Source organism: Myotis daubentonii, chromosome 3 (genome assembly GCF_963259705.1).
Source record: "Myotis daubentonii chromosome 3, mMyoDau2.1, whole genome shotgun sequence".
Taxonomy (NCBI): domain Eukaryota; kingdom Metazoa; phylum Chordata; class Mammalia; order Chiroptera; family Vespertilionidae; genus Myotis; species Myotis daubentonii.
In genome coordinates this window covers 215612282-215628252 of record NC_081842.1, presented here as the reverse complement: position 1 = coordinate 215628252, position 15971 = coordinate 215612282, and the positions used below count along the sequence as shown (strand labels likewise).

Below are 15971 nucleotides of genomic sequence, written 5' to 3'. Positions count from 1 at the left end.
TTCTCCTCTGTTAAATATGAATTATGGTCCTACCTCAAGACATTACACTGAGGATTAAGTTTCAAGTATTTTATAGTGTTATCAGACTTGTAAACCAATGACTGTATCTCTACCCTGATAGCTCATTATAGACCTACCACATACTAAACTTTTTGCAAATAACTATTAAAAACAGATCCTAGCCCTACCTGGTTTGGCTCAGTGGACAAAGTGAGTCAGCCTGTGAAGGGTCCCAGGTTCGATTCTAATCGAAGGCACGTGCCCAGATCGCAGGCTCAATTCCCAGTAGGGGGCGTGCAGGAAGCAGCCAATCAATGGTTCTCTCACATCATTGATGTTTCTCTTTCTCTCTCTCTCTCTTCCTCCCACCCCTTCCTCTCTGAGGTCAATAAAAATATATTTTAAAAAATACATTTACAACAATAATTTAGTTGTAAAAAATAAATTTTTAAAAAACACAGATCCTACATTAATGTACCGGATGCATAAAGAAAAAGCAATTGGTTAAAAGCAAAAACTTCAGGCAAATTCCTCCTTTTCCATCTACCAAATGCCAACCAACTTTCTACCAAATGCCAACCAACCTTTTCACTGATCTAGTGGGTTGTCTTGGCATGTTCTGATTATAATCTGATTGCCTTATGATACTGCACTAAATTAGACTAAATGGGATTGTTCTGCTGGTTTACTGGTTCCAAAAAGGAGAGCCATTATTACAAGTTCCTTTGATCTCTATCATCCAGGGAAATACAATGCTAAATTAAATGTGTGTGTGTTTATTTACATGTTTATCTAAAATAAATATTTATAATAAGTCACTATTAATTTTTTTAATATATTTTTATTGATTTTTTAAGAGAGGAAGGGAGAGAGATAGAGAGTTAGAAACATCGATGAGAGAGAAACATCGATCAGCCATCTCCCATCGGGGATGTGCCCGCAACCCAGGCACATGCCCTTGACCGGAATCGAACCCGGGACCCTTCAGTCCGCAGGCCGACGCTCCATCCACTGAGCCAAACTGGCTTTGGCCACTATTAATTTTTTTTTTAAATATATTTTATTGATTTTTTACAGAGTGGAAGGGAGAGAGATAGAGAGTTAGAAACATCGATGAGAGAGAAACATCGATCAGCTGCCTCCGGCACATCTCCTACTGGGGATGTGCCCGCAACCCAGGTACATGCCCTTGACCGGAATCAAACCTGGGACCTTTCAGTCCGCAGGCCAACGCTCTATCCACTGAGCCAAACCGGTTTCGGCCACTATTAATTTTTTTAACTAACAAGTCCATCTACAGTGTCCAGGCAATATCCTATAAATTATCAACATATATTAATCTACCAGGATAAGATTCCCTTAAAGTTTCATAGACAAAAATAAATAAAATTAACAATTTACCTGGTAGATGATAAATGTAATCGTCAGCTTAAATAAAAATAAAAATCCCTGCCCTTCAGGACTTTACATTCTAGTGGAAGGAACAAGATAATAAGCAATGAAAATAAATACAATTTGAAGAAAGCTACCTCAATATTCATGATGCTGTATGATCTGGTCAGTATTTAAAGAGGAGATGCCATTAACTCCATGTCTCAATAAAACCCTACATTCCAAATTTGGGTTTTAAGAGGGATGATTTTATCCTCCCAGCAAAGAACTTTTGAGTACAGTTTTCTAAAAAATAGTTTATATTTTCTAAGTACATGGCAATTAAAATATCTTTAAATCAAAGTTTCAATAACAAATATTCTTAGTTCCTTACTTTGAAAGCTTAAGACGATATTCCCAAGTATCAAACAACAAACTAATGGGTCTACAAGATGCACAATAAAAAGTTGTTAAAATGAATTAAAGAATGGACACTGATTTATTTTCATTGATACAGTACAACTTAGAATATTTTTCAATATACAAAAAATGTTAACTATTATAAAGGTGCCAGATAGAATTAAATAACCAAAGATTGTTGCAGTCCTCTCCTGACATTTTGGGTCAAGCATATCAAACTCAAAGGCTAACACGGGCCAAATAAACAAGGTTTAAGTTTATGTGGGCCGCAAAAAAACAAAAGCTTCAATTTTCATAGAAATGTAGGTTTATTTCAGTAGAGACATGCTGAATACAAAGGGCTGAAATAAGTGAGTAATCATTAACATAAAATAATAGAACATTTTAATAAAAATTAATTTTTTCTTGAACATTAACTTACCAAACACTGAATAACTGCACAAATTAATAAGCATAACGCAAACAAACCTAATTCCGAAAGCAAAATCTTTCCTGTTGTGCACACCAAACAAGTCAGTACACTAATGGCGTGGCAATCAGCTGCTAAAATATTCGCTGCTGGTATTAGTGGAGAGAAATGGTGCGCCTGCGCGTAAGGGAAATGAATGCAACACGATTATAGTAATCAGTCATTAGTGAACATTGTAGTTCGTTATTAATTATAACAGGATACTGTAAAAATTAAGTTATGAAATGTTTATTAAAACGTTTCTTACATACTGTTATATTGGCTGGGCCGCAATAATATTTGTGGACCACATGCGGCCCGCAGGCCAAGAATTTGACATGCTTGTTATGGGTGGTACAATTTATACACCAAAGAAAAGAACTGACAAGTGAAATCCTACTAGCTGGAGAGTTTAAAATGCAAAAAGCCCACAACTGTGTGAGGGTAAGAGAAAACACTGGAAGTTCCATTTGCGCATGTTAAGTTTTAGATGCTTATTAACATCCAAGTAAAAATGTGAAGAAGGCAGCTAAGTGGGTCAGGACTACAGATAAAATTATTAGTAATATTCATTTAGATAATTTTTAAAGCCATGAGTTAAAGGCACAGTGTAGAGATTCAACAAATATTTATTAGGCACCTACTATGTGCCAGTTACTGTTCTACCTACTGGGGATACATCAGTGACCTACACAGTTAAAAATCCCTGCCCTAGCCCAGCGGGACGTGGCTCAGCAGCTGAGCATGACCCAGGAACCAAGAGGTCACTGGTTCAATTCTCGGTCAGGGCAAATGCCTGGTCTGCGGGCTCTAGCCCCAGCAGGGGGCATGCACAAGGCAGTCAATCAATGACTTTCATCACTGATGTTTCTCTCTCTTCCCCTCTCCCTTCCTCTCTGAAATCAATAAAAATAAAAATCCCAGCCCTACCCAGTTTGGCTCAGTGGATAGAGCAACAGCCTACAGACTGAAGGGTCCTGGTTCAATTCCTGGTCAGGACACACGCCTGGGTTGTGGACTCGATCACCATGCAGGAGGCAGCCAATCAATGATTGTCTCTCATCATTAATGTTTCTATCTCTCTCTTCTTCTCCCTTCCTCTCTGAAATCAATAAAAATATATTTTTTAAAAAATCCCTGCCCTTCAGGACTTTACATTCTAGTGGGAGGAATAAGACAATAAGCAATAAAAATAAATACATGTATAGTATGTGAAAAGACAATATTCTAGGAAACTGAGCAGGGTAAGGGAAATCAGGAGCAGACACCAAGGGTCAAGGTAGGCCTCGCTGCTTCTCAAAAGTGAGGTCACACAGATATCGGGGGAAATGTATTTCAGGCAGAAGGAATGTTTTCCTGCAAAGAGGAGCAGAGAAATAAGCAATAGCAACAGGGGGAGTCGGGTCAAAAAAGGGGGATTTTGTTTTTGTATTTGTTTTATGGGAGAAAAGCAGCACATGTGAATACTGCTGAGAAAGATCCAGCAGTGTCTGAAACATTAATAACATGAGAGACAGAAACTTACTACCTGAGAGGGGAGGGGTGGGTGTGGAACGACAAGCTGGGCTGGGTTGGCCTTGGAGGGCACAAGAACAGCACTCCATCTACACACAACCAGGAAGGCGGAACCTGCGCTGCAAGGTAGATCAAGGTGGTAGGACAAGGTGGTAGGACTCTGTGGAACTTCTCTTCTGACTGCTTTAATTTTTCTCACTGAAGCAGAAAGCCCAATATAAAGACCAGAGGAGCCGGCCAGTGTGGCTCACTGGTTGAACGTCAACCCAGGAACCAAGAGGTCATGATTCAATTCCCGGGCAGGCCAACATGCCCAGGTTGCAGGCTCAATCCCCATGTAGGAGGCAACCAATCGATGATGTTTCTCTCACTGATGTTTCTATTTCTCTATCTCTCTTCCTTCCTCTCTCTAAAAAATCAATAAAAACATATTTTTAAAAAAAAACAGGGAGGAAGTATAAAAGAAGTATGAAACAGTCATCTAGGAAGCAGGGCAAGGGAATGGACAAGGAAAATTGAGTATGATTGCTCCACAGCCTTAAGGGCCTACTTGAATTTTATGAACCGTGGGAAGAAATCAACAATAAGAAATTCCCCTAATCTGAGACATATCGGCTGGCTGCCCTTTTACTAACAAATGAAAAATTCTTTATCACAAACTGCTGAAAATGGCGAATGTCTAACACATTTTGAGTAGAGCAAATATAAAAACAATGCTCTGGGAAAGCTGCGATTTCTCCAGATAATATGCTGAAAGAAGACATCCCATTTCACACCATATTCATAACTGCCTTATCCCTTGAAGGGAGGGAGTCATTTAACCTTGAGCTGAAGTTAACTCCCTCATGTCAGACCATCTAAACAAAAGCTGTGTTTGAAAGCCAATTATATGTTGCAATGGTAAATGATACAGATAAGTTATATTCTTACTCATAGAAGTACAAATTTACATATAATGATTATCTAGGAGCATTCAATTAATCACTAGAAACACCCATATAAAATTGTATTCCTAGTGATAGCGTAGTGATGGTTTGCACAACTCCTTGAATATACTAAAAACCATTGATTTGTACACTTGTATAATGGGTGAATTGTCTGTCATGAAAATTTTATCTCAATAAAAATTTTTTAAATCTAAGTTTTTAATCTCAAATAAATCATTTTTATCATCAGGAAGTAAAAAAATTTTAATTTCTTTGTTAAAATATAATGGGAAATGAAGCAAATACAATATGTACTACAGCTCATAAATATTAACTTAGTAGAATTTCAGAATGAAGGGCAGAGTTTGGGTTAGAGTTTTGGATTGAAATTTTTTTTCCCTTTTAACTACTTAAAGTTCGTAGCTTCTAACACTGCTATTTCATCCCTTTGAGCAAGACATAATCAAATCACCTTAACTATAATGAATGATAATCTTTTGACTGTACATATCTAATAACTACTACATTCTAGACCAGCCGTGGGCAAACTACGGCCCGCGGGCCGGATTCGGTCTGTTTGAAATGAATAAAACTAAAAAAAAAAAAAAAAAAAAAAAGACCGTACCCTTTTATGTAATGATGTTTACTTTGAATTTATATTAGTTCACACAAACACTCCATCCATGCTTTTGTTCCGGCCCTCCGGTCCAGTTTAAGAACACATTGTGGCCCTCGAGTCAAAAAGTTTGCCCACCCCTGTTCTAGACACTCATCAGTAAGACTGGACGACAAACCAATACCTGGACCAAGATAAAATGCTATAAGTACTAATTCAGGTACTGTGACATTTCTTAGAATTATACTTCACAGAAATTTTATACTTGAAATCTTATCAGCAAGCCAAATAATTTATAAATTCTATTTTCCCCCCTAAGAAAGAAAAATTCAACAATTTCACCACTAATGTTTCAGTTTCTCTATCCAAATGTAAAAAGTGAGAGATTTCTCCACTTTGAGAATAATATCCCTACAAAGACTAAAGATAAAGGTTATGGTCTTCTAAGCAAAAGGATTAGAACACTGAACTGACAATATTAAGGTGTTCATGGAAGACACAACAGATATACCAGGTAGAAGACAGAACACAGCTACTAAGAGGCTTAGCCGCTTCTCACATAGAAACTGAATGTAAGCAACTCAATTAACTTCTCTAGACTTGGCCCTCTCATTTTGTAACCTGAGAAGCCAGCATCGGCTCTGCCTCCTGCATAAGGTAGCTGTGAGGAGCAAACCAGAGGTCAGGGAAGGCGGTTCAGTAGATGTAAAGCTTTCTGCAAACAGAAGCATAATCACCATTTCACTTTCAAAAAGCTCAGTGTCTCTATGATAAGCTGTTGATCACCTTCTACTCTGCATGTATGAAATTTACTCTCTGAATTAGGCTGCTATAACAGAATACCACAGACTGGGTGGATTAAAAAGCAGAAATTTATTTCCCACAGTTCTGAGGCTGGGAAGCCCAAAATCAAAGCTCCAGCCAATTCAGCTCCCTGCCTTCTGACTGTGTCCTCAAATGATGAGAGAGAGAGAGAGAGAGAGAGAGAGAGAGAGAGAGAGAGATCGATCTTGGGTCTTTCACTTCTTATATTCTCATATAAGAATATATATGAGAATATATATTCTCACTCCCACCCCCAAACTCTCATGACCTCATCTAAGCCTAATGACTGGCCTCACCTCCAAATACCAAAATGTTGTGGGTCAAGGCTTCAACACAAATAACTCTGGGGACATGGTTCAGTCCACAGCACTCCCTACGTAATTTATTTAATGACTGTCTTCAGGCAAAAATTAAACAGGGTGGGGAAGATCTAAAGCATGGGTTACTTTTAAAGGGCCTATTTAAGGCAGCTTACTGAGATTCATAAATATTCTGAAATAAAATTCAAAATAAATGAAGGCACTGGTATGATAACAATAGCTGAGATGTATTCAGCACTTACATGCACAGGTACTGCTGTAGGAGCTTTCCATTTTACCCTCACAGTAGCCATAGGAAGTAGGAATGACTTATAGATAAGGATGCTGAACACATGGTGGGTGAAAGCTGTTTCCTCAGGTCATAAGGCAAGTCTCACAGTCCTACAGGCCGGGGCCTCTACTCTATGCTCCCCTGCTTCTCTTTTGCTGGGACAAAGGAAAATTGCAGGGGAAGAGAGGGGATTGAAAAGATGAAACCACGAAGGAAGTATTCAGTTCATTTTATATCTTTTTTCAGATGTGGCCAAAATTTTATAAGCAAATAGCTCAAAGAAAGCTTAATCAGTCACAGGATTCTAAATACCCAAGTTAAACACAAACCACATGCTCAGGAGAGGTCAGTTCTTTCTGGTACAAAGAGCTGAGAATCGTTTCTCTTCTGGATCCCCACAGACAACCTGCCATAGCAAACAGCAGCCTGGGGACCCCTGGATAAACCAGAACACAGATGGCAAGCTCCACAGGCTCCGCACAACTCAGTGGCCTCGCACCACACCATGCGAGTAAAGCAAATCTGCCAAAAATAAGAAATGCAAAGGTTTCCTAGTAATTTCAACAGAGATTTAGAGCTCGCTAGGACGGGAGTTCTTGGTGAGAGGTCTGTGAATGGGCTTCAGGAGCTCCGTAAACTACCTGCAATTGTGTCTTGTGAGATGTAACCAAACGGTCACAGAGTATGTTGAGGGGGTGCCTGAGGGGGCGGAGGGGGACCATCACTTGCACCAATGTTTGATGGAGTCCCTGATAAAAATCAAGATAACCCCTGACGGGAGAACTAATGAACTCCGTAACTATCAGGAGAGCCTATCCACATCACCTTCACAAGCAAGGCTTCGGGTGGGTACAGAGCAGTTAGGCTGATGGTATAAATGTGAAGTCAAAAATGCTCTACATAAGCAAAGCTGGAAAGTACCTCATCTTCGAAGTGTCCATGATCTGCCCTACAGTAAGCCCTTGACTAGTCACTGCTGCAATTATTATTAGGTACATAATAACCTCCAAGGACAGGGTCAAATCTTCCTCTTACCTGAGTGCCCTGACCACTCAATAATACAAATCTTTACATCCATAAATATCTAGCACATAAAGAGCTTTGGCAGAATGAGCTTGTTTCAAAACATTCAAAGCATTTCTTTCCCTTTATAAAATGAAATCGATTGCAAAATGAGAAACACTGGGTAACTGAGGGGAAATAATATTCACATGGAAGCACTAAAAAAAAAAAAAAAATCAACCTAAAATTATTATAGCAGAATTATGGCCGTTTTTTAAAGTATAATCAGATTATGTTATTCCTAAATTTATACCTTTATGCCTTTTCCCCTACAGGATGGACAATGAGGCACATAGAGACAATATTTGCGGGTCTCATTTATTCTCTATGGCAAATAGTAGCAAAGTCAAAACTGCAACATAGCTGACACCAGACATGAGCATTAAAATTTTTAATAAATAAAAAGGGCTAAAATCTAAAATAATGACAACACCAAATACTAGCAAGAATATAGAGCAAAGGAAACTCTCGTTCATTGAAACTGGGAATGCAAAATATGATATGTTTCTATCTCTCCCTCTCTTTCCCGTCCTCTCTAAAATCAATAAGAATATTTTTTAAATTTTAAGAATGGTTAGTGAAACAAAAAAAAAAGCAAACATTTTTTAAAGATGCAAGAACCATTCTCCAATCTACTCCTAAGAGACCATATTAAATAAATAAATAAATAAATAAATAAATAAATAAATAAATAAATAAATAAATTTTTTGAGGCCTGGAAATCTACTTCTGTATGTAAGCACGCTGGTTGTTTGTGTGCCGGGAGCCGGTCCATCCTTGCTGTTTCAAGGGACCTGGCATATATGGCATACGGTTCTTAATATGTTTGCTCACCTTCTTGGCGCTGTGTTTTAACCAAGGTCACCTCTCCGAGAAAGGTTGAATCCCCAGGTAGGGATTTTCCCCTGAAGTTAGGGAGGGAATAAAACCTCTTAACTAAGTGCCAGGCGGGTAATTAATCATTTTAACTACGAACAATCATGCTTAAGCTACATAATCTTTACTCCCTGGAATGGAGATAAGAAATGCCCTAACCTTTGGAATAGAGATTGATAGGATTGAATCAACTGGTATAAATACAGTTGTAACAAGATAGAACTCAGAACACAGAACTCAGGAGACAGAGCTTAGAAGAGAATTCAGAAGACAGAACCTACACAGAGCCTGGAGACAGAAGAACTTCACTGGAGAGAACATGGCAAAAGATCCTGGACTGAACCTGACTATAGAACATGGCAAGAGAACCTGACTGGAGAACCTGAGCAGAACCTCTCTGGAGATCCAGACCAGAACTTGGCTGGAGATCCTGGCTAGAGATCCTGGCTAGGCTGCTGATCAACTGAACCCTGTCTCCGTGTCCTTCCTTCTTCGCCGACTCCGTCCACACCTTTGGGGACCCCTGGACCTGCTGGGGCTGGACCCCGGCATTTGTGCAAAGCATAAACTGGCCCAAATAAGAAATCTTGAAAGCAATACAAAAGAAAGTAAGTCATTTCAACTGGTGTTTTACTAAATGCATACAAGTAGAAAAGTTACTACTGGTGTTGAGGTTCACAACCAACAACGACTTGAATATACCACTGTTTCTACCCAGCTATTTTTAAATTATTAGTAGATAATCTGGTGAGCTTGCAGTAAATACAGCTGTGAACACAGCAGCACACACCATCTGGAGGCTTTTGACTTAAGCAGTTTTTCTGATGCACAATATATTCACTCTATTTTGTTCCTTTGAAGCTCAATAGTCACATATAAACTGACCTTTTTTTAAAACCACAATTACAAAAGCTCGTTCATTCTGTGGAAAACAAGACATGAGAAACAGACCTAATTGTTCATCTTTAAAACCCAGTGATTATTTCAAATTTTACTAGCATAAATAATTTAATTTTATAAAGGATTTCCCGTACCTATCTACCATATTCTTTAAAAACTCTTCACTTCTGACTGTCTAAATTTAAAATGTCTTCTACTTTCTAAAGTGATTCACAACCACTACCTCATTTTAACCCCAAAACCTGAACACAACAGTCATGTTAATCATAAAGTCCGACCTACAGAATACCATTGCCCTGAAACTCTTGATGCATCAACTAGTTAATTTTATTAGCCTGCAGCCTCTTCCAGCTACCTTCTATCATTCTCTTATTCTCAAGCTTCTCAACGTTTTCTTACCAACTGCAAACCAGCTCCTACACATCACTGGCCATCCTCCACCACCTTAGCTGCTCTGCTTTCACCAGATTCTCAGGGGTTACCTGACTCCTGACCAAATAAGAGATATTTTTTCAATAGTGTTTTTCTCAGTTCTCATTCTCTAGTACGAAACCTAGCACAATGTGATTGTACTGTCACTCCCACTTTGAAGCATATCCTCCCTTTATCCTTTTATGTTGCTGTACCTTTCAGACCTTTTTCTCAAGTCATTCTTCCATTTCCTCCTCTTTCCAGAATACTGGCTTTTCTTTTCTAATAACTACATGTACAAGCATTACCTCAGCGTTAGCTCCTTCTATTTAAGTGTCAGTGAGTATCTTCTGATTAACATAAACAAATTCCAAAGCCATATGGACCACAGCATGGGATGGGGCGGAAGAGGCCAGGGGAGGCCCTTTTCCGAAGGTCACTTTTGTAGGATGAGAGGTGGTCAAGTTCAGAACAGGGGGTCAGGATGTGGCTTAGAACCCTGGCCTCACCACTCACTAGCTGTGGGGCCTTAGTCAAATCGCATAACCTCTCTCTAAACCTGTTTCCTCCTCTGTACTTCAGAGGCATTTAAACCTGGAAGAATTAAGTAATTCATGCAAAGACTGAACAATACTAAGGAAAGGAAATCATCCATAATCCCCTTATACAGAGATTAGCACTACTGGCATTTGGCATGGTTCTTCCTAGTGAGTAAAGGTGATCGTGGACATCACTGGAACCATGCTGCATAAACAGATGGGCATTTAGTGTTTTCCACTGAGCTTTACATTAGGATGTATTTTATATCATGATTTTTAAAGGATGCATGATATTTCTTTTAAAGGATGGGCCATGATTCAACATTTCCCTTCTACTGTTGGTCACTGAAACCAAGAAATCATTACCTTTAATTTCTTCTCTGTCCCTTTTTTCTTTTCCTTTCCCAGAAAAAGCAGCTTCCTCCTTCTCTAATATCACCTGTGAGCCAAATATTGTTACCAATGGCTAATAATTCATCTAACAGTGTGAGAAATACATTTTTATCAAGGAAGAAGAAAAGTTTGACTTAAAGACCGATGTTAGCCCTGGCTGGTGTGGCTCAGTTGGTTGGGAGTTGTACTGTGTACCACAGGTTGCTGGATCAATTTTCTGTCAGGGCACAGTTATAGGCTCAATCCCTGGTAGGAGGTGTACAGGAGGCAGCTGATCAATGTTCCACTCTCACATGGATGTTTCTCTTTCTCTCTCCCTTTACCTTCCTCTCTCACTCTCTCTCTCAAAAAAAATTTTTTAATAAAAATATTTAATTTTTTTAAAAAAAAAGAAAAAGACAGATGTTAAACTTCCCATACTATTAAATTTCTAAAAAATAATAATAATTTTAAAACTCACTGGCATGCCCAGAAGTTAATCTTTGAAAGTTTCAGAAACCATCATGCTCCTTTTAATTGGTTTTGTCTTCCTCCACTGAAATGTAAGTGCTGTGAGGACAGGAAATTTATTATTTTTTAAAATTTCTTAAGGAACTAAAAGAGTACCTAGAGCATAATTAGTACTCACTATATTAAGTATTAGCTGTCATTACGTGCCAGGCACATTCCTAAGAATTTTGCACACCCTCTGAGGTAGATTTAGCATTTTCACCTCAGTCATAAAGAGGCTACGTAACTTATCCTGGGTCTCACAGTAAATGATGGAATAAGGAATAAAACTCAGGCAGCCCAGCTATTTACCACCAAACTATACTGAATGAATTGATTAATTACACCACCAGATCTCCAGGTGATAGCATTAAAAATTGAGTATGATTATGCTAATTTCCCTGCTAATTAAATACCAACATTATTGTTTTACTGTTTTTTCATTACAAATCTGTAGTATGTCAACTATGTCAAGGATTAGATAGATTTTGGAGGGCAAGTCTACGACCATTAAAAATCAAGAAATAGTCTCAAAAAGAAAAAATACTTATAAATGCACTTTTGAAATAACCTGTTTAGATCTAAGATACTTACTATCCTGTTTTTCCTTAGATTCAGCAGTCTCTGCTGCTAATCTAAATGCTTTTATTTCTTTTAATTATGGAAAACATTTTCTAGGTAAGTTACATTGAATTTACCAGATTTTTCTGAAAAATGTTGTACTTCCACCCTGGCTGGTGTGGCTCAGTTGGTAGAATGTCATACCATGAACAACCAAAAGGTTGCCAGTTCGATTCCTAGTCAAATCTGGGAACATGCCCAGGTTACAGGCTCAATCGCTGGTGGGGAGAGGAGTGCAGGAGGCAGCCAATCAATGTTTCCCCCCCCCCCTCTCTCTCTATCTCCTCTCTCTCTCTCTCTCCCCTCCTCCCTATCCCTCTCCTCTCCCTTCCTCTCTCTAAAATCAATAAAAACATTTATTTTAATGATGCACTTTCTTTCCTCATTCCAGGTTATTTTAAGAAGAACCTGTATCTTCAATGAGTTAAAAGATGTCTCAACCTGCCCAGCTGGTGTGGCTTGGTGGTTGAGCATCAACCCATGAACCAGGAGACCACAGTTCGATTCCCAGTCAGAGCATATGCCAAGGTTGTGGGCTCCATCCCCAGTGGGGGATGTACATGAGGCAGCCAATTGATGGTTCTCTCTCATCATTGATGTTTCTTTATCTCTCTCCCTCTCCCTTCCTCTTTCTGAAATCAATTTTTAAAAAAACATTATTTTTTAATTTTTAAGAGATGTCTTAACCTAAACCAACCTTCTCCTCGCCCCCACCCCAGCAGAACCCAATACCATCCACACCAGTGCCCCCAACAACATCCCCATAGTCTATCAGTAAAGTGGGCCTCTGCAAAAGGATTGTGTCATAGGCCTATATTCACACAAAGCTACTCAATCTTAAAGAAAATACTTCCCAACCACTTGGAGCCAAAAATACATTTTCCAGTTTAAAGGTGACCACACATGTCCCTGAACACAGACATTTCTAAACCCTTCTATTAATCATCCAGCCCATGGCCAAACTGCTATTAGTCAGTGGCTCACTAAGTCCCTTTGGTACAGTGTTACAAGAGTTAAGAGACAGAGAGAAACATTTTAACCATGTAATCATTTCCACTGAACTAACATTTATTTCTGTTTGAATTTTACAGACTAATCCTAGAACAGCAAACAAAGAACCAATTTGGAAGGGGAAAAATACAGGCTTCCTATATCATTATAAAATGGATGGTATAGTTCTAACTGGCTACTCTGACTACACAATAGCAAGCAAAACCCTTTGACCTTGGAAAAGCATAGTAAATGTAATACCTACTAATAAATGAAACAAAAAAAATAAATCTCTCACAAGTAAACTATTACATGAGTAAACAAAAGCTTGTCTTGTTCTATCACTTGCTTAAAAGCAAGCACAGTGGCGGTGGGAGAGGGATTAAGAAACACAGCCAGACAAGTCCATAAAACCTCCAGTGTAAGATAAAACTACCCTGCAGGAGAGCAATGCATTCTGACCTAACAGCTGTACACAGTTGCACTAATTAAAATGAAAGGCTAGTCTGCAAAACACAGGCAATTCACTGAACCTTACTGACAAGTTGGCAGGGTTCACCATCACACTCTTTTCCCCACCCCACCCCCGCAGACCTACAATGTAAACAATAAATTGGCACAAAGCTGAAAGTACCCAGTTGAAAACATACACACATTCAAATAATCACAACCACGCAGACTGGAACATATCCTATAGAAACACAGGCTATAAAAACCTATACACACACAAAGGAAGTGGTACAGTTACATTACGTCAGCTCTTGCCTCAATTCATAAATGCAAAACCACAAAACAAGACAAAAATCTAAATGGCTTTTTTTCTGGAAACCTTCTTAGAGTGAATGAATTTAGGCTGAGTCTCTAAATATGTTACTGCACAGTGCTCCTTGATGCATCACTTTCAACAGCCACAGGGAGGGGAAAAGTGTAATCTAAGTCAATTCTATCATGCAAGCAGATCAAATAACATTTCAAGCGCGGTCTGCCAAGTGCACCAGGGCCTGCCAGAGTACAATGAGCACTCAAGTGCTCTGGACTGAAAACCACCTTTCACTGGTCCCAGAGATCTTTATAAAACAGTTTAAACACTACTAAATTACAGAGTTGGAAAAAAAAAACAAATACAAGCTTCTAACTGCTGCTCCCACACTATTGTGAAGTTACTGTAAAGCCTCTAAAATGTCTGCCTTGTGTTATTTTACTAGGCAATGTAAATACTCAGAAAGGCAATTGCCTCTTAGAGCCCAAATCTAACATAAAAATGTAGAGATGGCTGTGCATCTGGAAATAACTGCCCACAGATCAATGGGCTTACATGGGATATTGTTCCCATCTGTAAGGTTTGTAATCACTAGTTTAAATTTGGCATTCCAGGAAGGAAAGAAGGAAGGAAGGAAGGAAGGAAGGAAGGAAGGAAGGAAGGAAGGAAGGAAGGAAGGAAGGGAGGGAGGGAGGGAGGGAGGGAGGGAGGGAGGGAGGGAGGGGGGAAATACTCAATATAGTAATTTTGGCACAGAATTGTAAGGAGTTTGTCAACTCTGTTCTCAACTTTTACTGTCTCAATCTTAAAGCACACTGACACACAATTTCAAAGGGAAAAATTAATCTCTCTGTTGACCACTGTGTTCATGCACATACCTTTTTTTTTTTTTTTAATTTCCATATGGCTGAAAGGAGGCCTTCAGCTGAACAATGCCCCAAGGAGAACAGTGGCACATGTGCACCAGGAAAAGAAGAGTAAAACAAAGTAGCCCATTACAGGAGTTTCCTTCTCCACAAACAGAGTGGTCAAGCAGGTCTGCCCATAGTTTCCAAGAGAGTACAACATTTGAGTAAACAAGGGGAAGGGTTCAGGGAAGCCACCATCTCAAACCAAAAATATTTTTTACAATTTAAATATAAGCAACATTCTTCTATCTCTGCATTTTAGCTTCTCCAGTAAAATAACCATATTTTAATCTAAGAAATAACTGTATTTTGGTCTAAGAACTAAATTATTTGTAAGATACCCCAAAATTACTTTATAATCAAATCCATTTTATTTTTAAATTTACATTTACTCCACAGTAAGCAATCAAGTTTCTGATCAGGGACTTTTGGATTATACATTGTTCATGTTTAATAAGGCTTTCCTTTCAGAGAAGACAAAAATACACACACGTTCTTTAAAAATCATGTTTTCTACGCCCTAAAGAGGTTTAATTCACTTATTTGATTGGGACTAGAAAACCAACAGCCATGCAATGGGACACAGCCTGTACCGATTCCTGATTCCTGGAAAGCCACCACCATTCTCAATCACACCCAAGTTGTTCATCTTTCTAGGGTCAGCTACAACCCTCCCTGACACCCACCTCCGAGAGCCCCGGCGTCCACACTAGATCAACTTCCTGGCCCGAGACCCGCATCCCCCTCACAGCACAAGACGCTGGCCACTTGCCTGCGGCCGGTCAGCGGCAGGAGCTGAGCCTGCGGGCCTCGTCCTCCTCCAGCGCAGGGCCCGCAAACTTAGGCCCACGAGCAGGGGCGGGCGGGCGGGCGGGGGCTGGGGGCATGAAATGCACTTGCTAAACAAAAGGAGGCCCTGGCGGATGCAGGGCAGCGCGGAGAGGCAGTCGCAGGTCCCCACAGCTCGGAGGCTCCGGGAGGGAGTCGGTGGCCACGCGGGGCCCCGCCCGCGGCTGGGGGTGGTATACAGCCGCACTCCTTCAACCCCAGAGGCTGGGCCAACACTGCCACATGCTTGAGACCTAGACACCAGAAGAGAAAGAGCAGACTCCCCTAGGCGGCGGCAGCCGGCAAAACCCGGGCTGGAGTGCGGCCTGCGCGCGCACACAAAGCCGCTGCAATGTTATCTCCTTCCGAGCTTGGCCAGCCAGCCTCGCCGCTCCCTAATCCTCCCTCCCCTGCTGACAGCCGGAACTGAGAGGCTGCGTGATTGATGGCAGCTCTTAATAGCCTGGTCAGCTAGAAAATGC

The 15971-nt window shown here is 39.9% G+C and overlaps 1 protein-coding gene across 5 annotated transcripts in view; it reads right to left on the bottom strand.

The window, feature by feature from the left end:
- The window catches only part of RERE (arginine-glutamic acid dipeptide repeats), a 418729-nt gene that overhangs the window by 288786 nt on the left and 113972 nt on the right, over positions 1 to 15971 (bottom strand). The window contains exon 1 of one of the 5 annotated variants that reach the window (XM_059691363.1): positions 15348 to 15495. The exons of the other annotated variants lie outside the window; for them this stretch is intronic. The gene's annotated coding sequence lies outside the window, so the exon portion shown is untranslated. Of the gene's footprint in view, positions 1 to 15347; positions 15496 to 15971 lie in introns of those variants that run through there. 5 annotated transcript variants of the gene reach the window in all.